This window comes from Triturus cristatus, chromosome 4_2 (genome assembly GCF_964204655.1).
Source record: "Triturus cristatus chromosome 4_2, aTriCri1.1, whole genome shotgun sequence".
NCBI lineage: Eukaryota > Metazoa > Chordata > Amphibia > Caudata > Salamandridae > Triturus > Triturus cristatus.
Window position 1 is genome coordinate 515107466 of NC_140586.1, and position 13192 is coordinate 515120657.

The following is a 13192-nucleotide window of genomic DNA, read 5'->3' on the forward strand; positions in this document are numbered from 1 at the left end:
CCAAACCTGCGTGAGCAATTTCGTGATTGAGGAGGCTCCAACATGTGCCGGCCCATTTGCCATATGAATCATAGGTCGTAGATAGGCTGTAGGCAATCTCCACTTGCTCATCTCTTTATTCCTCCAACAGCCCTCATCGTCCAATGTTCCCTCCTTAGACCATTGCTCAGTTTCTTCTGCAGAAGCAGATCTCTGCATAGCTAGCACTTCCTGTCTGGTATCATGCCAGCGTTCAGCCTGTGACTTCACTTCGTACATAGACGTGGTGCTTCGCTGCATGGCAGTTTCACGGGCTGTTTGGTCTGCAAAAGCATTGCCTTGTCCTATCTTATCAAATATTTTCTTATGTGCGCTACATTTAACAATTGCTATTCTCTTCGGGTATGTTAAAGCAGTCAAGAGATTATGTACTAATTCTCCATGCACTATTTGCATCCCGTGGGATGTAAGAAAGCCCCTCTCCTTCCAGAGTAGCCCAAAATCATGAGCCACTCCGAAAGCATAGCGGCTATCTGTATAAATGTTCACAGATAAGTCAGTACTAAGTTCACACGATCGTGTTAAAGCTATTAGCTCAGCTGCCTGAGCTGACTTCTGTGGAATACGAGCTGTCTCAACTACCGTCTGAAGTGTTGTAATTGCATATGCAGCTGACATTGTACCATCTGGTAACTTCAAACAGGACCCATCAACCCATAGTTCCCCATCAACACTTGAAAGGGGCGTGTCTTGCAAATCGACACGACCCTTTGTCTGTTCCTCAGTAAGGAATATACAATCATGAGACTCCTGTGACTGAGACTGAGTCACCGGGTATGGCAACAAAGTGGCTGGGTTTAGTATCGCACATCTCTTTAGTGTAATGTGAGGGGCCAACAATGTTAATTCGTATCCTGTCAGACGAGCACTAGTTAAATGCTGCGTCTTCGTCTGATTTAAAAAGGCATCAACCGCATGGGGTACTAGCACCAATAGCTTATGTGACAAAACTATCCCTTCACTCTGACGTATTGACACAGCTGTTGCTGCAACTGAACGGAAGCATCCAGGTAACGCACGAGCAACAGGATCAAGCACTGCTGAAAAATATGCACAGGGATGCTGTTTGTCACCGTGTGTCTTTATTAAAACTGATAATGCGCATCCATCTTTCTCATGTACATAGAGTGTAAAAGGCTTCGTATAATCTCGAGTACCTAACACTGGTGCTGAACAAAGAGCTTGCCGTAACTGTCAGAAAGCAGTCTCACATTCATCTGTCCATGGGAGGGGCATTGGAGTATCTTTAGTCAAAAGTGCTAGCAAGGGTTTAACAATGTGTGAAAACCCTAATATCCATTGCCTACAAAAAGAAGTAAGACCAATGAATGCACGGACATCTTTCTGAGTACGGGGTACTGGTGTGTCTAAAATAGCTTGAATGCGATCTGGTGTGAGTGCACGGCCCTCCTTAGACAGAATGTGACCTAAGTAAGTTACCTTCGGTCTACAATATTGCAATTTCTTTCGTGACACTTTGTGATGATGGGAAGCAAGAAAAGAAAGCAAGGACAAAGTACATTTTTCACACTGTTCAGGGGTATCGGCTGCCAACAAGATGTCATCGACATATTGTATGAGAGCCACACCTTCAGGCAAAATGAAAGAATCAAGTTGTCTTTTTAATACTTGACTGTAAATACTAGGACTCTCTGTATAGCCTTGAGAAACTCTACAAAATCTATACGATCGATTATTCAAAGTGAAACTGAACAAATATCGGCTATCGGGATGAATAGGGATCGAAAAGAAAGCATTCTTCAAGTCTTTCACAAAGAATGTAGTTGCTATCGGAGGAACCAAAGTAAGAAGTGTCGTTATGTCAGAAACCACGGGGTATTGTGGTACTACAATCTTGTTAACTTCTCGCAAATCAATAATGAATCGGTAAATCCTAGTGTCAGTATCTTTTTTCAGAATAAGAAGAATCGGACTGTTACAAACATTGTAAGGAACTTCCTCAACAACCCCCACTTCAATGAGATCATGGACAATACGTATGAGTGCTTCTTCGCCTTCCTGTGAAATTTTGTATTGAGGCAAACGTGGCAGCACAGCGCCCTCCTTGACACTAATATGTACTGGTGGAATAACCATTTGCCCTACATCAGTGTCTGAAGTAGCACACAAATTACTAGGGAGTGAAGCTAATGCAATATCCTCTTTAACAAGACAAGCTCTCTCCTTCACAGGATGGTTGTCATTCAAGATAACACGTACACCTTCTGGAGAACATCGTATCGTAGCTCTGAAATACTTGAGCATATCAAGACCCACAATATTGTCTGGTGTATTCGGGGAAAGCAAAAATGGACATGGAACAGTAAATGTATCCACATGGAATGCAAGTGGTTGTGACAGTGGGCAAAGGGAAGGTTTTTCATCGAAACCTATCGATGTAATGGTTAAGCCAGACAGGGGAGCCCTTGAACCAATTGTTTAGACAAGGCGCTACGAGTAGCTCCTGTATCAACCAGAAATTGATCAGTAGAACCCAAAAAATGTGCTGTAACATAGGGACCCCTCTGGTCTACTGGAACTTCAACTGATTGCTTACCCCATCCTAGGCAATCCTATGCATAAGCAGAATCTTGAGAATCAGACGGCACATAGTCGGACATTTGATATTGGTTCCTTCTATCAAAAGTGTTAAACCCATCCTGTCCACGTATATTCGCATCAAACCTAGCACGATCACCTGTGCTTCCTCGAGGCCCTGAATATCCTGAACGATTTCTCATTTGTCCCCGACCACGTGGACACTGCTGAGCACGCAGTGCTGGACAATCGGAAGCCCAATGCCCAAATTTCTTACAGTACGCGCACTGGTCAACAGACAAATTCGAACGAGTATAAGAAGGGAAAGACAAACCATAAGATCCACGTCCACCTCTATCACTACCTCTAAAAGGCGGACCATAAGCCTGAGCCAACATAACCTTTGTTTTTAATTCTTTAGTCTTTTTATCCTCATTACCCTTTGCTTCTAATTCCTGGCGTTCATAATACTGACAATGCACAAAAGAGAAGCAGTTGCACACCTTTTTATATGTCCATTAGTCATGTTTCTCCATTTATTCCTGTTTGCGTGCAGACTGGGTAAAACGTGCCTCACCTCCTTGCACGTGCGTAAACTCAAGAAACAGTTTGCAGCTACATAGTGCTGCAAGCCCAATCGCACAGCTTTGCTTTAAAGAGTCAACTTACAACTTGTTCATTTTCATCATGTTTATTCCACATTATTACAATTTAATCCAATTTAAGTTTCTTAATCACGATGACTCTGTCCAAAGGCCCATTTGCTTCATATGAGGCAGTTGTGCCCATCCAGGCCTCTTACCACATCACGTATCTAATTTGATTAAATTGGAATAATGTGGAATAAACATGATGAAAATGAACAAGTTGTAAGTTGACTCTTTAAAGCAAAGCTGTGCGATTGGGCTTGCAGCACTATATAGCTGCAAACTGTTTCTTGAGTTCATAATACTGAGCCATAGTCAAGAGAGAAACCGGAGAAGAGGTAGTCCATGAACTCTCACTGGCTTTTAGGCGACTAGCTATTCCTGGCAACAGGTTAGTGACATATTTATTGACAAACAGATGTCTGCCCGTGTCATCTGTCAATGACTGGCCAGTAAAATCATGGAATGCTTCTTCAAAACGTGTAAAGAAATCAGAGACCGATTCATCTGCCTTTTGCTTACAGGACACTAAAACAGTCCAATCTATCTTTTTAGGGGGAATAATCATTTTTAACTTAACTAATATAGCTGCGGGAAGATCTAAAATGAACTGACATAGCTTCTCTGCGGGTTCCCTTTCTACATCCATTTGGTTTAAGTCTTTCCATAATGCCCCAAAAGCTGCACGATCATCAATTTTACGAACAGTTCTCCACATATCAGGTGGTAATATCAATCCGAAAAATAAATCAATATCAGGCAAAGTCATAGTACAAGAGCTAATAGCACCCTCAACTTCCTCATAAAAAGCGGCTGGATTTTTCCGCGGATCAGGCAATGCAGTTTTAAGTGCCATGACATCCGTCCTATTGCAAGGAGTGTAAACCCAATTATAAATAAAATAACCCTTTGCATCGATAGAAGCCTTATCATCACTTGTACCCTGTCCTTTAGGAGGAACATACAAAGGCGCGGCCTCCCGCATAGGTTTCGCATGAACTATCATAGTCTTATCTGTTCCGGAGATAGAAGCTTGTGCCATGCCGGTCTGAGAAGTCTGTGCAGCTACGTCTGCAGCCTTTTTCTCCTCTCGCAAACGGACTGCATCAACACGCAGTTTAACCAAACGCCTCATTGTATCATTCACCTGGGGAAAAACAAAAAAACCATCACGTATTTGCTTACAATTATCTGCTACATCTTCGGGCTCTAACTCCTCAGAATATTTCCTAAACAGCTCAAGGACCTCTGTGGCGAACACCTCAGTAAAATACAGCTGCTCCCTTTCCTGCCACCCTTTCATACTATCTAGAAGTTCAGAGGCGGGGGTAGTGCCACAAACTGCTTTACGAGCAGCAGATCTAAGCTGGGACACACGCTCAGCGGTCAACATAGAACGAGTTTCTCGTGCCTTGTGTTCCTCGGAACGGGAGTCCTGATCTGACTCATGAGGGGCAGAAGGAACAGTATATGGAGGTGGAGGACGATCTAATAATAAGAAATCATCTTGTGGTTTATTAAGTATAGGATAAAGGGGCCGCCGAACAGCGTATTGGCCAGTTACCTGTAAATTGTGCTCCCTATCTTCTCTCTCTTTTAACTCTTTTATTTCTTTGTTTTTCAGCTCTAATGCTTTCGCATAAATGTTCTTTCGCTGTTCTTTTTCAATCAAGGCTTGCTCACGCTTCATTCGTTCACGCACTTCTTTCTCCCACATTCGTACACAGTCAAACATATCTTGCCTAGTCTTTCGCTTAAACATACATTGTTCCACATACTCAATCTTTCGTAAATCAAATGACCCATGCATAGGCCAACGCAACTCAGGATCCTTACGAGTGTATTTATTCCATAATGTGCTGTACATTATAGAAGAAAGACCATACTTAATATACATATCCCTATTAGGCGTCCCCTCCGGGGGGGCCTGTTGTGCTTCATCGAGTCTCAAATTGGTACCACTACAAAAGCAACACATCCTACGAAGTGTGCTAAAAACAGGCATGCCAAAAATAGTGCAGAATATGCAGTATTATAATCAAAGTAGCAATTAAGGTACCTTTAGTACGATGTGCCATTCAAATCAATTCAGATAGAGAAATTCTCCTCATTACCTGCCTATATAAATTGCAATTTATATATGAATCACATAGAAATCTAAGTTGGCCAACACAAATTCCAAAATGCAAAACCCGCAGTAAGTGTTACTAAACTACCTTACCAATCCCAGGCATAAAAACCAACAGCAAGCTCCGCAGAATGACACTTACCAATCACTTGGTGTCCAGGTTCCAACTGCCAAGTTCTAAAATCGACCAAATGGTCACTGCACGGCGAATCAACAGAAGAGATCTCAGTCTAGGACCGGCACCACCTGGATGGTCAGATCAGAAAGAAAGGAAAAACGCTGTGGTTGCCAAGACTCGGGTCTCATCGGGCAGCGAGCGCGTCCAGAGCGAGATTCCAATCCTTCGTCGCGACCAATCCTTTGGGCATCCGAGTCGCCGATGAGCCCCTTTTCGGGCACCAATTTGTAGAAGTGGACCTCAGCTAGGTCTACCAGTGCAAGGGGTTCGCCCTTCTCTGCACAGAGTCCTCAGACCAATAGGAAGAAGTTGCCACAGAAACTGGAATAGAAAATACAAAGTTTAATAAACCTCATGAGGTGGAACTACATTCACACAGCACCCTTCGGTATTGAATGAAGTAGCACACCAAACAGAAGGAGCATGGTCCTTTTATACCCACACAGGGGCTTAAAAGAGGGCGGTACAAGTACAGGAGAAGGTTTTATGTACATATAAGGTCATATAGAAATGCACAGTCGACAAGTAGGAGGAGTTAACAGTTTGCCAATGCTAGTAAACACATCCTGACAGTTACATACTACTAACAGCTGCAAGGACAGCTGAAAACTCACTGGGCATGTGCAAAGGTGGAAGATGCTAAATATAGTTCGTTTCTAGGCAGATTACAAGAGCAGTCCAAGGAAAAAAACATCTACCAAAAATGTATGTGGTCGCGTTTGGTCTGCACTCACTAGTAGTGTACACCAATCACTGTATATGAGTCCTAAATGCAGGTCCAAATCCTCACCGCTGACCGCCAATGTTAGAACTGGGGGTCTGTAGTTCGAGAGGTAGGTACCTTTGACCAGATAGGGACCCTTGCTTCTAAGTCCGGGAAAGGGGATTACACTACTGGATAACCCCTGTTCACCCCCTTGGTAGCTTGGCACGAGCAGACAGGCTTATCTCGGAGGAGTGTGTTAAGCATTTGGGAACACATACAGTAAGACAGTGAAAATACTACAGATGGACACCACACAAGACCACAAACGACAAAAATCCACAATACTGTACTCAAAATTGAATTAAAGATGGTAGAATTAAATTAGTTCAAGTTGATGGTAAATGCAACACAGTTCTCACAAAAGTACCTGGATGCGTAACGCAAAATAAACAAAAGGCTCGCAGCGTTGGAGATGCGTCGGTTCTTTGCTTCGGGGGAGACGATGTATCGCGCCTCAGTGCTTGCGCAGCTTAGGGTATGCGTCTTGATCCTTACCGGAGAGGAGGTGATGGGTAGATTCTCGTACTGCAGCCCGGTTGCGATGCGGCAAGATGGCGCTTCAATGCGATGCAACAATCCGGTGCAATGCAACAAAATGGCGCTTTTGATGGGACGATGTGAAGGCGCTGCGTGCACGCCCTGGCAGCCTTGTGGCGACTCTGTACTTTGGAGCTGCAACAAGCCCTGTGACACGCTTCTCCGGTGATGCGACGGTGACCCTCACTGTGGCGACATGCTTCTCCGGCGATGCGACGACTACAGCTGCGGCGGCGACACGCTTCTTCTTGTTGCATCGCGCTTCCAGCTCCCAGCGACACGCAGGCTTCTGCAGATAGAATTCCCAGCAAGGAAATTCAGAGGGGAGCTGGTGGTGATGTCTTTTGTCCCTGAGACTTCAGCAGGAGGCAAGCACAAGTTCAAGCCCTTGGAGTAATATTCTGCAAGATGATGACAGTCCTTTGAAAGTTCCTTCTCCTCTCCTTGGCACTGAAGACACCACTGTAGGCCAATCCAGCAATACAGCACACTGGCAGGGTGGCAGTACAACTCCTACAGCTTCCTTTGGTTCTTCTCCTTGGCAGAGTTTTGTCTTGTTGTTCCAGAAGTCATCTAAAGTCTTGGGGTCTGGGTCCCCATATTTACACTACTTTTCTCTTTGTTCTCTGAAGGCAGAGAGGCCTTTGCCTAGTCCAAACCAGTTCTGGTCAGTCCTGGGGCACTTTGTTGACAAGACTCCTTTCCTTTCACAGTGTAGGCCAGGGACATCAGACGCACCACAGGAAGTGGAGCCAGCATTGTGGAGTGAAGGCACAGCCCTATTCAGGTCCCAGGTGCAGCTCCTCCCACCCATCTACATGCAGATCTCTCTATTCAGCCCTGTGCTGACTCACCCTCTCTCCTGGAATCCCCCACCCCTGTCACTCACAAAACCAGACACACAATACACAACCTAACAGAGGCAGTCTTGGACAGTTAAGCAAGAAAATACCTACTTTCTAAAAGTGGTATTTTCAAACACAGAATGTTAAAACCAACTTCACATAAAGATGTATTTTATTATTCTGAGTTCAGGCATTCTAAACTCGAATTTCTACCTAGTTCCCTGAGTCAGTTAGGATTTTAAGATGTAATAATCAAACTGCCCATTCTGGCCTACGGGAAACAGGTAGCCTTGCAATAGTGAAAAACGAAAATGGCTGTAATTCACTATTAGGACATGCCACACACACCAGGGCATGTCCTACCTTATACTTACAATGCACCCTGCCCTTGGGCCTACCATAGGGGTGTCTGATATGAAGAAAAGGGGAGGTTTAGGGACTGGCAAGTGGGTGCACTTGGCTAGTCACCATGGCAGTCAGAGACTGCACACAGGCTCTGCAGTGGCAGACCTGAGACACACTTTACAAGCTGCTTCTGTGGCTGGCACAACCAGTGCTGCAAGCCCACATGCAGCATTTGATTTACACGCCCTGGGTCCCCCTGGTGCACTGTACTAGGGTCTGACAAGTAAATCAAATAATCCAATCATGGAGTCACTAATCAATATATCAATTTAACATAGGGAGAACTTGCACTGTGGCACTGTGGCACTGAATAGCAGTGGCACAGTGCCCAAAGCATCTACACCAGCAAAACATATGAAAACAGAGGAGGCAATCAGAAAAAATGGAAGGGAGACTCACGCCAATGGTGCCAGGTCTAACACGGATCAATATAATTTAGTAAGGAGTTTACGTCGTGTTGGACAAACAAGCAGAGTATGTAGAGTCTGTAATGTTGGAGTTTCCGCAGGGAAAGTGTGGTAGTGGACCTGTATTGCTTTTTTTTACCTGTGGAATAGGAATATAAATAATGGCGTCTTATGCTGTATGAAGCTTAGATCATCGTCAGATAGGAAGACACCGTTGGGAAATAGATCCCGCATTTTGACTATTCCTACCAATTGTAGAGTGAGCATAGATCCCACCTCATGTGCCACTTACAGATTTGAATGAAACACGAGAGGTAGTAGAGAGGAGTACAACGGTAACTTCCCTGCCATGCGACCTAGTGTCTGCCAGGCCACTATAGTGGTATCAGCAGTGTTTATTTCAGAGCGGGGTGTCTGCCGATTAGAGTGAGTCAGCATAGAGCTCAGTGGAACAGGGTGGGCGTCTCCGTCCTCCACCACCACATGTGGGATATAGTCATGAGAGCCAAACCAGTAGTGCGCATATTGTGCGTGAACGCATAGGTAGTTCAGATAGAAGTCAGGCATGCTGAAGCCCCCATGCTTTTAATCCAGAACAAGTGTCTCCCAGTTCACACGGGCCTATGTACCCCCCCAAACGAGCTTGAGGCGTAGAAAGCGCACAGTTTTAAAAAAATGCTTAGTTAGTGGAATCGGTATGTTACTAAAGAGATATAAAAATTGGGGCAGCACAACCATCTTAATAAGGACAATACGGTTGGCCAGTGATAGTTGGAGCTTCACCCATCTGTCCACCTGCTGCTCCAATTTCACACATGCAGGGCCGTAATTCTCGCGAATAACCATGTCGGGGTCTCTGTGTACCCACACCCCCAAATACTTCACGGGGTCCACGGACCACACAAGTGGGAATTCAAGTTTGTGAGCTAAGGTGCCTTCTGAACAGCGGTACTACCACCGATTTAGCCCAGTTAATATGTAGGCCTGAGAGCAAACTGAACCGCATATACTCCCCCTGCACTGGTGCCATGAAAGTGTGTGGTTCCTGTATAAAAAGCAGCATGTCATCAGCGTATAATGAAATGCTGATTGGGCGGTGAGCAAAGCGGAGGGCAGAGGCTCGATGTCACTGCCTAATAATACAAGTGAGAGGCTCAAGTGTCAATGCAAAAGGAAGGGGAGAGAGGGAGCAACCCTGACGCGTCCCTCTAGTGATGCATATAGGATCCGATATGCTACCCTCCACTCGGATACGTACCACAGGGTCAGTATACAGCAGGCATATCCGGTTGACAAAGATAGGAGGGAAGTCCATTTGTCACAGAATGTAAAACAGGTAACCCCATTCTTTAGAATCAAAGGCTTTGTCGGTGTCTAGTATGACAGCCGCTGCCTTTAGCCCATGGTCAAGAAGATGAAACATAGCAAAAAGAGTACGCAAATTATGTGAGGTAGATCAAGTGGGAATAAAACCGGACTGGTCTGGAAGGACCAGGCCCTGCATAAGCGGCTGTAGCCTGGTGGCCAGAATTTTGGCCAGTATCTTGGCATCAGTGTTGATGAGTAACAGCGGCCGATATGAGTCACAACGAGAGGGCGGCTTATCTTTCTTAAGTAGCGTAATGATCAGAGCTTCCCGAAGGGTTGGCGGCAATTTGCCAGTGTCGTAAGCTTCGGAGTACATTTCCAGGAGGTAGGGAGTTAGTTCTTCTGCGTATTCTTTAACAAATTTGCTAGGGAAGCCATCAGGGCCAGGGGCCTTTTTGTTTGGGAGAGCTTTGATCGCTGCACGAACATTCTCTTCTGTAATCGATTGGCTGAGAAACTCCCTCTGCCCATCCGATAACCAGGCGATGGCGATATCTAAGAAGTACGCATATAGATAATTACAGTCAGTCGCCCCCTGTGTAGTGTACAGTTCTGCATATGTAGTTCTGAACTGTGTTAAAATCTCCGGAGTGGTGTGGTAGTCCTGGCCAGTTGTGTCAGTGATCTTAAGAATAGTGTGCCGGTCCATGCAAACTTTAATCTTGTTAGCCAGGTGACGCCCTGGTCGCCCACCCTCCCCATAAGTGTGGGAAACATGGCGTCTGGAAATATATTTAATCTCCCTCTCCGCCAGCTCGTTATATTCCAACGTGAGCTCTTTAATCGATGGCAGTGTCTGAGTACAGGGTGAGATCTCATAGTCACGCTCAAGTCCATATAGTGTGGCTTCAAGATTGGCAAGCTGTCCACGCAGATCTTGCAAGATGCGAGCTGACGCGCCAATGCAAGTGCCCCAAATAGTGGCTTTAAATGCCTCCCAAAGAGTCAGTGCATTGTCAACCGAGCTCTTGTTGTGGGTGAAGTATTGCGTGATGGCTTCGCCATTAGTCGTGACATAGAGGGGGTCTATCAGGGTCTCAGGGTGAAGGCGCCAGGTGAACGATCTATGTGCAGTGCTTGGAAAGTGCAGGGTAATGCGGACTGGGTTATGATCAGACAATGTGCGAGGTAACCCCTCTATCTGGGACACCCAGCCTCCCGCCGTTTCACTCAACAGCCAGTAATCTAGCCGAGAGCAGCTACCATGTGCAGTGGAAACGTGTGTACCCTCCTGCTTCTCTGCATTTTGATGATGCCATACGCCTATCAGTCCCATTTCAGACATTCCCTCGTTAATGACCTGGGCCGCGCTGGAGATTGACCAGCTCTGCAGCTCGATTTATCTCTGCTGGGGACAAAATGTGTATTGAGGTCAACCCCCATAATATCAAAGCGTCAGGCCAGTCCCGTAGCATGGAAATGATGCGCTCAAAAAGGGCGGGATCATCTATATTTGGGCCATACGTATTCACAATGGTGATTAAACTTCCCACTGGCTTTCCGTGCACGGTGGCGTAATGTCCAGCTTCATCAACACTGGTTTTGATCATGGTGAAGGGAAGATTTTTCTTGATTAGCGTAATCACTCCTCGTGAGTAGGAGGAGTAGGGGGAGGCCAAAAGATAGCCAGACCACTGCGCCTCAACTTGCATATCGGACCGCTGGGCCAGGTGCGTCTCCTGCAATAGGGCAATTGTGACCTCATCGCGATCCAAGTATGCTAAGACCTGACGGATCTTTTTAGATGAATTGACCCCTTGCACATTCCATGTTAGACGGGTAATTACGGTGTGGCCGGAATGCAGAGTATGAACATGTTATACATTGAGCATGATATAACTACAGTGCTGGAAGGTACATATGCAATTCTCACACAATAATAATGTAAACGGCCACATAAACAAACCATTTAGAGTCCCGCCACCCCATCACCCCCACCCACTTTAGCTACCCTAACATGACAAAGCCATCCCAAACCTCCCAAAACAGTCCCCGAGTGCAGCACCAAGGGAGTAAACAGATATGAAGAACACCCATGAGGGAGCGCCGGAGCACAATACCCCTCCTGGTGTGGTGGGAGGTGGCCGACCAAGGGTGATAGTATTTCCTATCCAGTGTTGTGCAATGTCAAATAATAATACAAGGACTACCCACATAATAAGCAGTGCAAGTCATAGACAATGGGGAGGTAACAAAAGCACAATTCAGGCCATTGCCTAATTTTCATGTCCCATGTGTCAGGTCCCACTACAGCAAGTAATCAGGGTCAAGGACAGAGCAAAATGGGGGATGTACACCATCCACAACTCAGTGACCTGATTGATTCATTGTTCATCTGCTATCTCACCGTAGGCCCCGCCGTCATTGTCAGCCACAGTGGCGGGTTCCGGCTGACCCGAGTGAGTGTCTTAGCAAAGTCCATTGCTGAATTCGGAGTAGTGAAAGTACTGGGCTTCCCATTGTCATCGATGCGCAGCCGCGCTGGATAGAGCATGGCGTAGGATACCTGTGCCGAGATGAGAAGCTCTTTGACAGGTTGTTATTCCCTTCAGGCCTCCTGCACAGCTGCAGTGAAATCGGGGTAGAAGGCAAGGGTGTTGCCCTCGTGAGTTATTGTACCTTTCTCTCGGGCCATACGGAGGACGGCATTGCGGTCCCGGTAATTTAGTAAGTGGGAAATGATGGGGCGCGGAGGCGCACCTGGAGGGGGATGAGTAGCCAGAGAACGATGGTCCCGCTCCATTATTTAGACCTGAGACAGATGTTCAGCACCAAAAATCTCACTGAAGAAGTTTCTCAACATAAGTCTCAAGACGGCCCGTGTTTGTTGATTCTGGCAGGCCAGTGATGCGCATGTTGTTTTGATCTGGCCTCCAAATCCTCATTGCAAGCTTGTATAACAGCCAGCCCCTTCTCCACGGAGGTCTCTCTTGTGGTCACCTGTTACAAGCCATCCTCAGCATCTGATATGCGCGTTTCTGCCTCCCCCAGGCGCAGTGCATGTTTATCCAGTTTCTGTGACATGTGGTCCATGCGCAAGTTCAGATTATCAATTTTTCCGTTAATGGACTGTAGACAGGCTTGGACTGTGAGGAGAGTTTTATCAATGTTGGTAAATTGATCGCCGGGCACATCAATTTCCGAGTCTGAAACAGCTTGCTGAGACTTTTTGGTTGATCTGCGAGGCTCGAAGGTGAGGCGTGGCTGGCCACGTTCAGAATTCCCCATAGCGAGGCCACTAGGCCAAGGTACAGCAGAGGGGTGGGAGCGTCACTATGAATAGGCCGCCCACCGTCCAGTTCCTGAGAAAGGGCAGAAGATCAGGAGAAAGGCA